The following is a 13,675-nucleotide window of genomic DNA, read 5'->3' on the forward strand; positions in this document are numbered from 1 at the left end:
TCAAGAGCTTTAGCCAAAAAAGGCAGGCCAACATATACATAATTTGGGCATGCGCCTCTAAAGCATCTCATATACAAAAAGTTCACATGAATCCTCTCCTACATTAATAAAAATGCATTCATCTCCATCTTGGGTTCCCACAGTTCCTAACACTAGGACAACACATCAGATCATCTAGCCTCTCACAGTATTCACAAGTGGCCTCCAACAGTCTACCATCACATCCCAACCATCTGATGCGACGCCTTACCATCAACAATGAAAAATGCAAACCACAGACAATTGCAACAAACAAGAAAGGACTAAACCCGATCTATTTTATTTATTGTGTTGATTACCTCATAGCTGCTTATTTAAATCCAGATTAAACGATTGTCTTTAGTTTAGATCAAACCACAATTAGAAATCAAATAGAAAGAATAAAAAGTGAAAGAAAAAAAAAACTTATAACTTCATATATAAAAATCAGTACTAACAAGGTAAGTTTTGATGAAAAAAGATCGGAATCACAGAAATATATTTGGCAGATATCTCCTTATCCTGTTTTCCACACCTTATTTGCTATATCTAGAGATGATTTCTCTCCTATACGTATTCTCGATCACAATTCCTCTCATTAGTACCTACGATCATGTCAATAGATGTCATTCTTTCAATTTATTATTCTATTTATTTAATTACTTGATGCAGGACGAAAGGAGACTCTAGGTATTGTAACTCTGATAACAATTGATGCCAACTGAAACAATCACTATTCAAATAGCTCTCATACTAATTGATGCAGGAAAGATACCAACTATATGCAGGACTACTGATCGATACAACCTCGCTAAATATAGGCCAAGTCTTAATCAAAAGATAGGATTATCAAACTGAAACCTAGAATCTGTATGGCTGTTAGGGAAGATGTAACACATCTGGACAGATCTGTTAAAACAGGGTAAAGAATGGTAGATGTGGGGCAAGGTAAAGGATCTAGGTTTGATTTAAGGTCTGGGAGATTGGTAAATACTTTTGATAATTAGTAGGGATGGGATCACAGTTAATTTAGGGATTGCTACATGTTAAAGTGACTGGTTTGAAGTTTTACAGGTTCAGCTGTCTAAGAAAATCTAGACTGGATCTAGTAATAGGACAGTAATGGCTTCTACAACAGAATTTCAGGGTAGGATTAATAATAGCTGAGGGCAGTTTGATAGGAGGTTTGAAGGATTCTAATACTAAGGGAAATTTCATAACTCTTAAATGTGTTGGGATCTGTAAAAGATTTTGGGTTTTCTGGGTGATAGGGCTTAAGGGTGCAAAGTTTGGTAAGGTTCAGATCTAAGGCAGGGGTTAAGGTTTAGGATTGGGGTAGGCAGAGGGATAGGAAACTGACATGGAGTCACATAAGAGTTCTCTTAAGCATCACACTTTAGGATGTGAAGCAACACACTTCAGAAAAAGGCATCACGCCCAATTCAACATTAGAAAGCATCAATGTTCATTCATATTCAACTATTTCCAGGGCCAATAAGCCTTTCATATTCATAGGTTAGTCAAGCCATATAAACTCAACTCAACTCAGCTAAGCCTTTGTCCCAAACTAGTTGGGGTTGGCTAATGAATCCTTTAGAAAAAATTTATGAAGAAGGTGAAAGGATCTGTCCCAAGGAAGCAGGATTCTTCCCTGGGAGTGGGGAACCCCGATTCCCGGGTTCTCGAATCCGAAACGGGAATCTTCTCGAATCTCTAAAAACTGAGAATCCCGGTTCGGATTCGCCAGAAACCCGATTCCCACTTTTGGGAATTGAGGTTTATGATTCCCCGGAAACCCGATTCCTACTTTTGGGAACCGCGGTTTAATGTTATGTGAAACACGATTTCCCAGTGATTCCCCAGAGATTCCCTGGCGATACCTAACTTCCCAGCGATTCCCCGGTGACTCTCCGGCGACTTCATGATTCCTGCTTCTGACCATCCCGGGAGCCTTCGATTCCCGCTCTGGCAACCTTGATCTATCCGGTTCAAATTGACTAAGTCTAATCCTGACACTAGTTGGGTTCGGCTACATGGATCATTTTCTTCCATTCTATCCTATCCAAGGTGATGTTCTCTGTTATGTTCCTAGCCCTCAAGTCTTTCCTCATTGTTTCTACCCAAGTTGTTTTCGGTCTGCCCCTGCCTCTTTTTACTCCATCAAATTGGCACGAGTCACTTCTTCTCAATGGAGCATCCAAAGGCCTACGTTGGATATGCTCGAACCATCTTAAGCGGTGCTCTCTCATCTTCTTCTCAATTGGTGCCACCCCACCTTTCTATTCAAGCCATATGTAATTTAAAAAAAAAAAACAAAAGACGCCTAATCCTTGTCGAAAAACAACTACAAGTCCAATTAGGACTGCCATTATAATTAACCTACAAACTACTCGTTGAAACAAAACTCCTATTACATGGACTCTCCCTACTGCAAGTAAACTAGGACTCTCCAAACCAACTAGGACTCCTAACTGATCTTGGAACCTAATCCATTTCATGTTCCGCAAATACAAGGACTTATTTTGCAACATGGGCCCTTGTGATCATTTAAAAACTTAAGTGAATTACAAGACAAATGATCTAAGTACCCATACCACTAATAATTTTTGTAACAAATAGGTGGGGCGCATTTAAAACACTCAACTTAAAGAATTTCAGTGGTTTGACGGGAAAGTCCTCCTCAAACCCCCAACCCCCAAGACCTAGGAGAATTAAATGACACATAAAATTAAAATATCGAGAGAGAATTAAAATCAAATTCTCTCTCGATACCTTCCTCAAAAAATCCGATTTGTGGCTGCGTTCGGCAACCATTTTCGTGATTCTCGCCCTGGAATCAAGAATCAGAATACATTTTTTGAGTACTTCTGGCAATAGAATTGTGTTAGGCAAACTCATGTCCAAAAAATACTTTTTTTTTTGTTTTTATGAGGAGAATGATGTTTGGATGTGATAGAAAAAATGGACTCTGAATTTTTTGGGGACATATGTCGACCCTCCAAAAGAAACTGTTTATCCAGGCTAGGCTAGTGGTTTGGATGGGCTATTTTTTTTTTTTTTTTAATGAGGAGAATAATTGTTTGGATGTAATAGAAAAAATGGACCCCGAATTTTTTGGGGACATATGTCGACCCTCCAAAAGAAACTGTTGATCCAGGCTAGGCTAGTGGCTTGGATGGGCTAAAGTAGATGAAATCCGGGCTAGGCTAGTGGCTTGGATGGGCTAAAGTAGACGAAATAAGGCTACCATTTTTTAGAAAAATAACAATTTCCTCCTTTTTTTTGGGAAATGATATCAGCACAAACATGTTTTAATGATTGCACAGATCCATGTCGTCTTTTCTTTTGTGAGTGTTTTTTGGGAACTGGACTAACATTTGACAGTTCTTCAAATAGTAAAAGACAAGATGAATTTGTGAAAATACCAAACCTTGGTTGTGTTGATATCATTTACCCTTTTTCCTAATCTCCAGCCCAACTTCTCTCTTCATTCAGAACTTTCCTCTCTCACAGCAAAAGGGTCTGAGGGGTGTTGGGACGGGATGTGTGAGACGGTGTAGCGATCATCGACACACCACGGTCGGATCGTGTAGTGATGTCGGCAACACAACAAAGTTCAGGAGCCTTGATGAGACGGTGTTGACTCCTTCGTGGCAAGGCTTTGTGATGTGTATTGACAACTCGGACGGCCACGACCGGCCGGATCTATTTGAGGCTGGCTGAAAAACGTTGATGGGGTCGGCCGGGTGGTAGAAAACTCGTCGGAGATGGCATTTTTGGCTGGCCGAAAGAGGGAAACCATGTCTAGATCTGAGTTTTCATGGAATATTTGTGATGTTTCTACAGGGTGGATTTGTCTGTGCCGGTGCTGATCGGAAAACCGACCATGGGTGTACCTCCCTCACCGGCAGGAGATTCATCCTTGCCTGATGAAGCATGTGAGGGGGACCATGAGTTCATTAATGTCTCATGGGTTCTCAACTCCGTGAAGAGAAAAAAAAAGGACACGATGGGTAAGCGGAAACGGTGGATATGCCCGATAAAATGGAGTTTTTGTTTCTCCGAAGCGACAATTTGTCGCTCTATAAAATCTGGGTTAGGACTGAGTAGAGCAACTAAAAATGTGCCTACTGCATCTCAAACGAACGGCATTCTTTTGCTATTATCATTCTGGGAACTAAAAATGCGGAAAAGCCATTTTTTAAATGGTTGCCGAACGCAGCCTAAGATGGTCCCCAGCTTGAAAAGACTCAACCATGTCAGGTATAATGGTCAGCATTACCAATGGGAGTTCGTCAGTTGTAATCCCCGCACACGTCGCAAACGGATGTCCCATCCAACGAACTAGGTACTTCAACCGTTATCTTGAGCAATTGCTCCTGATTATCATTGTATGATCGTAATGCGTCCCTTCAATGTACTGTTTGTACTATGTTGGCTTTAGCAAATGAAAGGTTGGCTCACCTCCTTGAATTGATTCGTAAACTTTCACCCATGTCTTCGATTAAATAGTAGAAATTGAGGTGTCCAAATGCTATGATCAGTGACTCCGTTGAGCACATATTGGAAGAAATATTATCTTTGGCCTTTATGGCTTCTTCTATCAAAGCTTCTCGCTCTTTAACCAGTAATGTTGTCCGCTCCTTGAAATTCCATTACATTTCTTCTAATGTAAATTGCAGTCTTACATTTTCTTCTGCTGACACTTTCTTCATGCCAGTTCTTAGAAGCTTCTTTGTTATAATTGCCTTATAAGCTCTTCAACTTGACTTTCCAAGCTAGCATGGGCAACTTGTAGGGATTTCATTCGCATTCTCCGAAGCTCTCGCTGACTCTATCAAACAACTTTGTTCCTCCAACTGTGATAATTGACGATTGATGCCCTCTAAATCCTCATATAATGCACATGGGCTAACTTCTATCGAAACCAACTCTGAAGGATGATCGCTGTTTTTAAATAGGTAAGTAATGTGACTCACGTACTGTCGGAATGACTCTGGATGATGAGTGTGGCTCTCGTTTGTCACTTGGATTTGAAAGGTTGAAATAATGTATCTTGTATGCTTGTTTGCCCAGGTACACTCATCAAGTTGTCTAGATCCTTAGACTATAGTTTTAAATTTCCACCGAAACCGACACAAAATGACTCAAATGTTTCCATTTCTATTCCCACCGAAACGATAACAAAACAGAAATGCATGTCAAAACCAAAATTGTAAGTTATTTGTAGTATAATATATCAGTATATATTATGTAATAATATTTTCTTTTTAAGTTGTATATATGATGTAATAATATTTATATGAATTGCATGATAACTGTGGAGTATATATTATATGGGGAAATGTTTTCTGCGCGATACCTGAGATAAGTTATCTGAGCAAGAGCTCAAAAAATCATGTGAGCCCACATTGTTTGGATGATCCAAAGCATTCATTTGATAGGCCCTTACATAGAAAGGGTGTGCCCCAAAAATCAGCTCCATAGGATCATCCTAACCCTTCGATTTTTGGAGGTTAAAAATGGACAGATTTGTGGACGTATATACCCATCCACTTTAACCTCCACAAATCAAAGGGTTAGGATAATCCTGTGGAGCAGATTTTTTGTGCACACTCTATCTATCTTTGGACTATCCAAATGAATGCTTTGGATCATCCAAACAATGTAGGCCCATATGTTTTTTTGAGCTCTTGCTCAGATAAATTATCTGAGGTATCGCGTAGAAAACGTTTCCCCATTTTATATATAAATATTTATGTGAATTTTGTGGGAAACGTAATATATATTGAATTATCAAACATGCCCGACAGTGCATGTCAGTAGGTGTTTGCTGTTATCAAATCATTATGGACGGCTTACCTTGCTTGTGTGATGGTTTTTAAGTGTGTATTTGTGTTTATTATAGCATTTCCTGCAGTTTCATCTTAAAATTCTATCATTTGCATATGTTTTCGTACGTTTTGCTAACTTACCAACTTCTCCAAAAGCTTAAGCTGTTGGAGAAAGGCGTTATTTATCTTTTATACTTTAACACTCCCCCGCACGTGTGGCCCACTTGGCAAACACGTGGCACATGTGGTCCCACTTTGGGCCAACCATCGCATGTGGATTTTTGCTATCCGGGAGGTTTGAACTCGAGACCTTTGGCTTTGATACCATGTTAACTTACCAACTTCTCCAAAAGCTTAAGCTGTGGGAGAAAGGCGTTAATTTATCTTTTATACTTTAACACGTTTTCATAATTTTATTTTACAAAATTTCCATCGAAAATTTCAATAACCAAAATGTTTCCGTTTTCAAGGAAACCGAAGATGAAACCGTAATCGAAATTTAAAATCTTGCCTTAGAAAAGAGAATAGCTTCACAATGTGAGCCTTGACTTTATTGGATTTCTCTAACATGCCCAACCAAAACCATCATGGCAACTTTGATCATTTGGTCATTTATTCATGTTGTGCTTTTCAAAGTACACTTCTAGTGTGTCCACGCAACACATGCTTGCTTCAATCAAAGGAACCCCAAGCGTACTCTTGTAGATATGGCAAAAAAGAAAGGTTACCAATCTCCTAATCTACTCTTCCCCTCTGGAAATTGATATGGAATCAATCATAATCGGGAGCACTCCTGTCATAAAGAACTGCAATAAGTGAGACTAAGAGCTTCCCAACAGAAGCAAAAGTTCAACGGCCTAACCTCCGTCTATGAACCTGTTGTAATCACTTCCATGGAACATAGGCCATTCATGTTTGTGGCATATCTCTTGTGATTCATACATTCAGTTTGTGCCAATTGGCATTCTACATTGCCCACCTTGTCTGCTAGAAATAAGAGCACCTCTATCACCTCTGGATTGTTGTTCCTTGGTTGGCAAGTCCTACCACTACGAGTTGTCATTTTGAGAACTATGGCTAAGATACCAAATGACGCATGATGGATGCTAAGAATCACTTCTCATATAGCTCTGATACCAAATGATGTAGGACAGCATAGGAAGACTATGTATCATAATTCTGATACAAGGACAGCCAACTAAAACAAACTACTCAAACAGCTCAGATACCAATTGATGTAGGACGGATACCAACTTGATGTAAGACTACTCTCAAAACTTAGGCTAAGTATTAATCAAAAGATAGGATTATCAAACAGAAACCTTGAATCTGCAGGACTGTTAGGACAGATGTAACAGATCTGTTAAAACAGGGTAAAGAATGGTAGATTTGGGATAAGGTAAATGATTTGGGTTGGGTTTAAGGTATGGGAGATTAGTAAATATCTCTAATGGTTGGTAGGGAAGTGATTACAGGTTTAGCGATTGCAGCACGTTACAATTAACAACAAAGATTTAAAGTGTATTGGTCTGAAGTTTTACAAGTTGAGCAGTCCAAGAAATAGGACTAACTGCATGGTTAGACTACAGGCCTATTGGCAGGGTGTTCAGTCAATTTAGGGTGGGTTAGAAAAGATAGGTTTTGGGTACGGTTATTAAGGTTGGATCAGGTCTGCAACAAGTCTGGATAAGATAATTGTAACAAATGTAAAATAATTTTATGATAGATCTGCCGGATCTGTAATAATATTTCAGATGCAATTCCGCAGCAATTCTGGAAGGAAATCTGGACTGGAATATAGTAACAGGTATGAATATGAATAAGATAGGTCAGTAACCGTTTCTGCAACAGAAATTCAGGGCAGGATTAATAACAGGCGAAGGTAGTTTGATATGAGGTATAAAAGATTCTAAGACAAACGGAAATTTAACATGTCTTAATTCTATTGGGACCTGTAACAGATCTAAGGTCTTCTGGGCAAATAGTCTACGGCCATAGGGCTTAAGGGTGCAAAGGTTGGTTAATTTTAAATCTGCAGTAGGGGCTAAGGTTTAGGATTGGGATGGGCTTCCTCGGGCAGTTGTAGGTAAGGTATTGGTTTGAATCTTGGTCTATGGGTATGGGGTAAAGGGAATGGGCAAGGAAGGTGGTAAAGAGTATAATAGTGATGGTGGTCGATGGTTGCAAAGGCTTGGGAGAATAGATCAGAAAAAGAAATATAGAGGGACAAAAAGAGATGGAAAGAAATACAAAAAGGGAAACAATGGAGATAGAAAACTCACCTAGAGTCACGTCAGGGTTCTCCTAGGCGTCACACCTTAGGATAGAAAGCATCATACTTCAGAAAAGGCATCGCACTCAATCAATAAAAGAAAGAATCTATATTCATTCATATTCAACTGTTTTCCGGACCAATAAGCCTTTCATATTTATAGAGTATGCAATCCATACGAAAATTGAAGAAAAAAAAATTGACTCCCAACCCATCTTGCAAAACTAACTCCTAGTCTAATTAGGACTCTCATTATACTAAAACTAATAACTCATTGAAATAAAACTCACATTACATACACCCTCCTGCGACAAGTAAAAAGTACTCTTCAAACCAACTAGGACTCCAAACTCACCATGGAAGCAAACTCACTTCATGTCTCACTAATACAATGACTCCTATATGCTGCAATGTGGGCCCTTGTAGTCACACAAAAACTTGAGTGAATTATACTACAAATGACCTAAGTGACCTTACCACTACAATTTTCTTAATACACAGATGGGGCCCATTTAAAACACTCATAACTTAAATAGCTTGAGTAGCTTTAATGGGAAAATATCCTACTACGCCCTATGACAACGGAGACTTCAATTCAGACTTCCAAGAATTACTCTAGACTCTATGCATTAGCTATTTCAGATGTTACCAGTAAATTAAGTCGCAAGTTATATTAGAAATAACCATGAGTTAAGTTTGAAATCTTATGTTCTTTTACAGTTTTTTCCTTAAATAAACTCCACATCATAATTTAGAGTCAAAAGAGAGACCTTATGAGGTAATCATGCCCTGACCACATGCTATTTTCCATTTTGGGGACTTTAGTTTGAGTAATTTCTATTTTCAGCACCTAAGATAGTTTCCATTTTCAGCACTCTTCCTATTTTAATTTGTTACTATTTTTGGAGCCTAGATGTAGAGATTGCCCACATTATCTAGAGCCCACAACACCTCCCACACCATGTCATCGCATACATTGCCCATATTACCCTAAAGTGATTAGTGTTTCTTTTATCATTAAGTAGAGGTATCTTATATCATATTGGTCGTTGGAGTGGGCCCACCTCTAAAACCACTTAAACCTTATATCAGGAGGCTAAGAAAGGAGGAAAATCCTAACATCGATTGTGAACCCCCGCCCCCTTTGGCGCTTGACGCAAAGTAGGGTTTTTCTTCCTCCCTCATATTTTCTTCTTTCCTCTCTCCTTTCCTTTTCCTTCTTTCTTTCTTTCTTCTTTCTCTTCTACTTAGGGGTGCAACTTGGGCGGGCTCAACCTGAACCCGACGGGTTGAACCCTGTTATTTTGCCAGGTTGGGTTGATGCTTGGTCGGGTCGGGTTCGGGTTCGGGTTGGGACAAAGCACCCGATTTTAATTTGGGTCGGGTTAGGGTTGAGGCGTTGGCAACCCGAGCCAACTCTCAACCCGAGTTTTTTTCTTTTTTTACCGATTTTTATTTACTTTAGGGAGAGCGTCCTTTTTTTTATTGTTTTCTTAGATTGTTAGAACTCTCATAAATAAGACTTTTGGTTTACTTGCTCAATCACGCCAGCTGTCTCCCACTACCAAAAAGTAAAACCTAAAACTGCTAGTTGTTTATTTCTTTTTGATAAGCTGTAAAAAAGGCTACTCTGTCTTTTTTATAAGCTGTAAAAATTAAAAAAGCCTATGAGTTATCTCCTCGTTGAAAAAAGCAAAATCCCACAGAAGCTTTCCACTCTTTAAACTTCAGGTTTCTTCGACGTACAACAATGGAACCCAAACCAGAAGGAGGAAAGAAGACTAAAGAAAACTACAAGCCACGGACCCACGGTAGCGGAAAGTTTTCTCGTCTTAACATTTTTGTTTTTTGTTTTTTTTTTTCATTTTTTTGTCTTCTTCTCTCTTCACTGTGTGTCATGGTGTCGCTGGATAATCCCTGTGTGCCCTTTTGTATATGGTGTCTCTGCTTTTTTTTTCCCAAGATTTCCGACTTTTTTCTTCATTTAATCCTCGGGTTGGAATTCGGGTCGGGTCGGGTCGGGTTAGGGGTTTGGTTTCGGGTCGGGTTGGCCCTCCTCAGGTTGGGGGTCGGGTCAGGTTAGGGTTGACATGGTGCTACTTCGGGTTGGGTTCGGGTTGGACTCAACCCGACCCGAGTTGCACCCATACTTCTACTCCCCTCCTTTTCTCCTTCCTTCTTTCTTCCATCTTCCTCTTTCTATTCTTTTTTGCCTCTTCTTTTCTCTATCTCTGCTTCTTTCTCTCCTACATATTCTCGGTTTTCTCCCCCTAAGCTGCCTCACGACTGGATAACAGTCCATAACTATCAGGGCATCCCTTCCCTTCTTCCTACACCTATTTTCCCCTCAACTGCCTCCCTACCTCCACCCACTTTCCTTCGTCCATCCTCTATCCCCTTCCATAAGCATCCCATCTAATTTCCAGCAGGCCTTTTCTGTCCAGACAATTTTGGACATAGATTGCACCTAACAGCCCTCGCGTGTCCTTCGTTGCTTCCTTAGGTCTTCTCGCATCCTTCCTTGCTTCCTTACATCCTCATTGATGTTATCTTGCCTCTTCATGCTGAAACTTCACTAGTTACAGCCCTTCATCTCCCCTCTATACTCTCTTTGCTTGAGTCTTGCTACATTACTCCGTTCTTGATTCTCTTTTACACCTTTTTTTCCAGGGGTTTGCGTGATTACCTCCATATCATATTCTCCCTATCTTGGCTCTACTCATTGGTGACGGCTGCTGTCTATCTTGGCTGATTGACGTCCCAACTGCTCCGCCACTTATCTTGGGCCCCTTCACGAGAGGTTTGAGGTCAATGCGCCTATCTATCAGTGAGATCTGATTGTTTGTGATTTTCAGCCTGTTCCTTTGGCCTCATAGGGGTCCTTACTTTATCCCAGATATTGTTTGCCCTAGGTAGGAGGTTAGTTTGGACCCTAGACTTCTTATATTCTTTATTTTCAGATTGTGTTCAGATCATATTCTTGTTGTGTGTGTGCGAGGGGAGGGGGATGAAAAGCGTGGGATCCCTTAGGTTTGATGGTAGGAGGTTTGTATGCCCATTAAGGCGGGACGCCTCGGTGAAGTTAAAGGAGGTAAATCAAGTTATCCTAGGCAAATGGCTTCGGAGATTTAGGAGGAATCTCAGTTCTGGCCAAAGTGATTGTGAGTAAGTATGGGTATGCTCTGGGCATTGGGAGTTTGTGGATACTTTCAAACATTTAGGGGTGACATTATGGCGTGACGTGTTGAGATTGAAGCAAAAGTTCTTAGGAGTAAGATTCAAAGCTTACTCTAGGGACCGAATAAGATTCTGGTTCCATAAGCGGTGTTCATCCCTCCCTTTAAAGGAGATCCATCCCAAGCTTTTCGCTCTGGCCTCTTCTAAGGGGGCATCGGTTAGGGACTATTTTGAGCGCAGAGACAACAGGGTGATAATGGAAGCCTATATTCAGCAGGAATTTTTTTGAGAGGGAACGCAAGGTGGTGGGCAAATTTTTGGGGACTCTAAAAGGGTGTTACATCAAACAATCTCGTGTGGAGAAAAGGGTCTGGATCTGGAACTCGGCTGGGGAATTCTCTGTCAAGTCTCTCTACAATCAGCTTGTATCTTGCCATGTTCCTTCCAAAGTTGCCAAAGTTCGGGAGATCCAATATCCATGCTCCTCCTAGGGTATGTGCATTTAGGTGGACAGCTGTCCTTGATAGAATTCAGACGGTGGACTTCCTAAGAGCCTGAGGGATGTGGATCATAGACCACAGTGCTCTATACGTAGAGGCAGGGGAATCGATGGAACATATTTTCATGCACTATAAGGTGGCTAGAGAGGTGTGGAGCTATATTTTATCTAGATTTGATATATCATGGGATTTTCCTGCCAAGCTTATTGAATTATTGGAATGTTGGCCCTCGGTTCCACGGAGGAAAAGAAAAGATCCTATGGAATGTTTCCCTTCTAGCTACGATTTGGGTATTATGGAAAACTGGAAAGAGCAAAATGCGCTGGTCTTTAAAGATTCTCAAAGAGATCGAATTTCCTTTACAATGAGGTGATTGCCATCACTATTTCATGGGTGAGGACACTACCTTGTTTTAGGTTTGTGTCTGCTCAAACCATTAAAAAAAAAAGGTTTGTGTCTACTCATGAACTATGGTTTGGGTGGAAGGAGATTTGCCATGATTCAAAATGGGAATCCAAGATCGTTCAGGATTGGGAGCCTCCTGCTCTTGGGTTCATGAAACTAAACTTCGATGGTTCTAGCATTGGGAACCCTGGATTTTTTGGTAATAGAGGAGTCCTTAGGGATGAGCATAGAGTAGTGAGGTAGGCTTTTGCAAGTCCCATTGGAGTAGTTGATGCCAATGAAGCCGAAGTGCATGCTGTTCATCAAGGAATATTGTTCCTTGGGAAAGAAGAGCTTACTAAAGTGGTGATTGAAGGGGACTCCCTCAACGTTATAAGTGGCTTAGAGGCTCCCATTCATAGCACTGAAGATTTGCCCCTTTTCTTATGAGATCCAAGATAGAGTGGGAGAAGCAAATATTTCTTTCCTACATGTTAGGCGGTCAGCTAATGGGTTGGCCGATAGTTTAGCCAGAGAGGGAGAGGGCGCTTCGAGGGTGCGGAGGTGGAGCTTTTTTATCCACACACCCCACCCTCACCACCACCCCCCGGGCGGACTTTTTAGCATTAAAGGAGTCGGATGAAAATAGAGTAGTGAGATGGGCTTTTGCAGGTCCCATTTGAGTAGCTGATGCCAATGAAGCTGAAGTGCATGTTGTTCATCAAGGAATATTGTTCCTTGGGAATGAAGACCTTAATAAAGTGGTGATTGAAGAGGACTCCCTCAACGTGATAAGGTGGCTTAGAGGCTCCCATTCGTATCCCTGGAGATTTACCCCTTTTCTTATGAAATCCACTATAGGGTGGGAAAAGTAAATATTTCTTTCCTTCACGGTCAGCAAATGGCGTGGCCGATAGTTTAGCCAGAGAGGGAGAGGGCGTTTCGAGGGCGGAGGTGGAGCTTTTTGGTTTCCCCCCTTGATCTTTTTATTCTTCTTGCCCCAAAGGAGCTCTCTATTGTATTTTTATGTTTTTCCAGTTGCTATTTTATTCCTTGTATAGAACGCTTCGATCTTTGGCTTCTATCAATGATTTGTTTTTAACCCCCCCCCCCCCCCCCCCCCAAGAAATATATACACACACATATTGTTTTCTTTGACTTGAACCTTATTTGCAATACATGTTTGAGTAGAGTTTTAGACATATTGTTGAATTATCTCAAAGGTTAAATCAAAGTAAATTTCCTAGCATTAATTGATTAATTTCTTTAACACCTAATCCGAAAGTGGAACACATTAAACTTTCTTCCATTCCGCTTCTTTTCATATTTTGAATCTTGAACATGAGATTGCTGCTCCTAAATTCGGTTGTTTTTTCTATTTAACTATTGATGATTTGGTGATCCACAATAGATCAAACAAAAGTAGCAGATTGAAGTCCAAATAATTGTTACCAGTAGTTACAATGACTTCCATTTGTGTACCAAGCAAA

General features: G+C 40.5%; 1 protein-coding gene across 1 annotated transcript in view; it reads right to left on the reverse strand.

Annotated features, from left to right (window-relative positions):
- LOC143860799 (altered inheritance of mitochondria protein 32-like) overlaps positions 1-13,675 on the reverse strand; it is a 32,685-nt gene that overhangs the window by 5,421 nt on the left and 13,589 nt on the right. The window lies entirely within an intron of this gene.

The sequence above is a fragment of the Tasmannia lanceolata genome, unplaced genomic scaffold (assembly GCF_043159265.1).
Source record: "Tasmannia lanceolata isolate RefF3 unplaced genomic scaffold, GAP_Taslan_0.1 ptg000037l, whole genome shotgun sequence".
In the NCBI taxonomy this organism is placed as follows: Eukaryota; Viridiplantae; Streptophyta; class Magnoliopsida; order Canellales; family Winteraceae; genus Tasmannia; species Tasmannia lanceolata.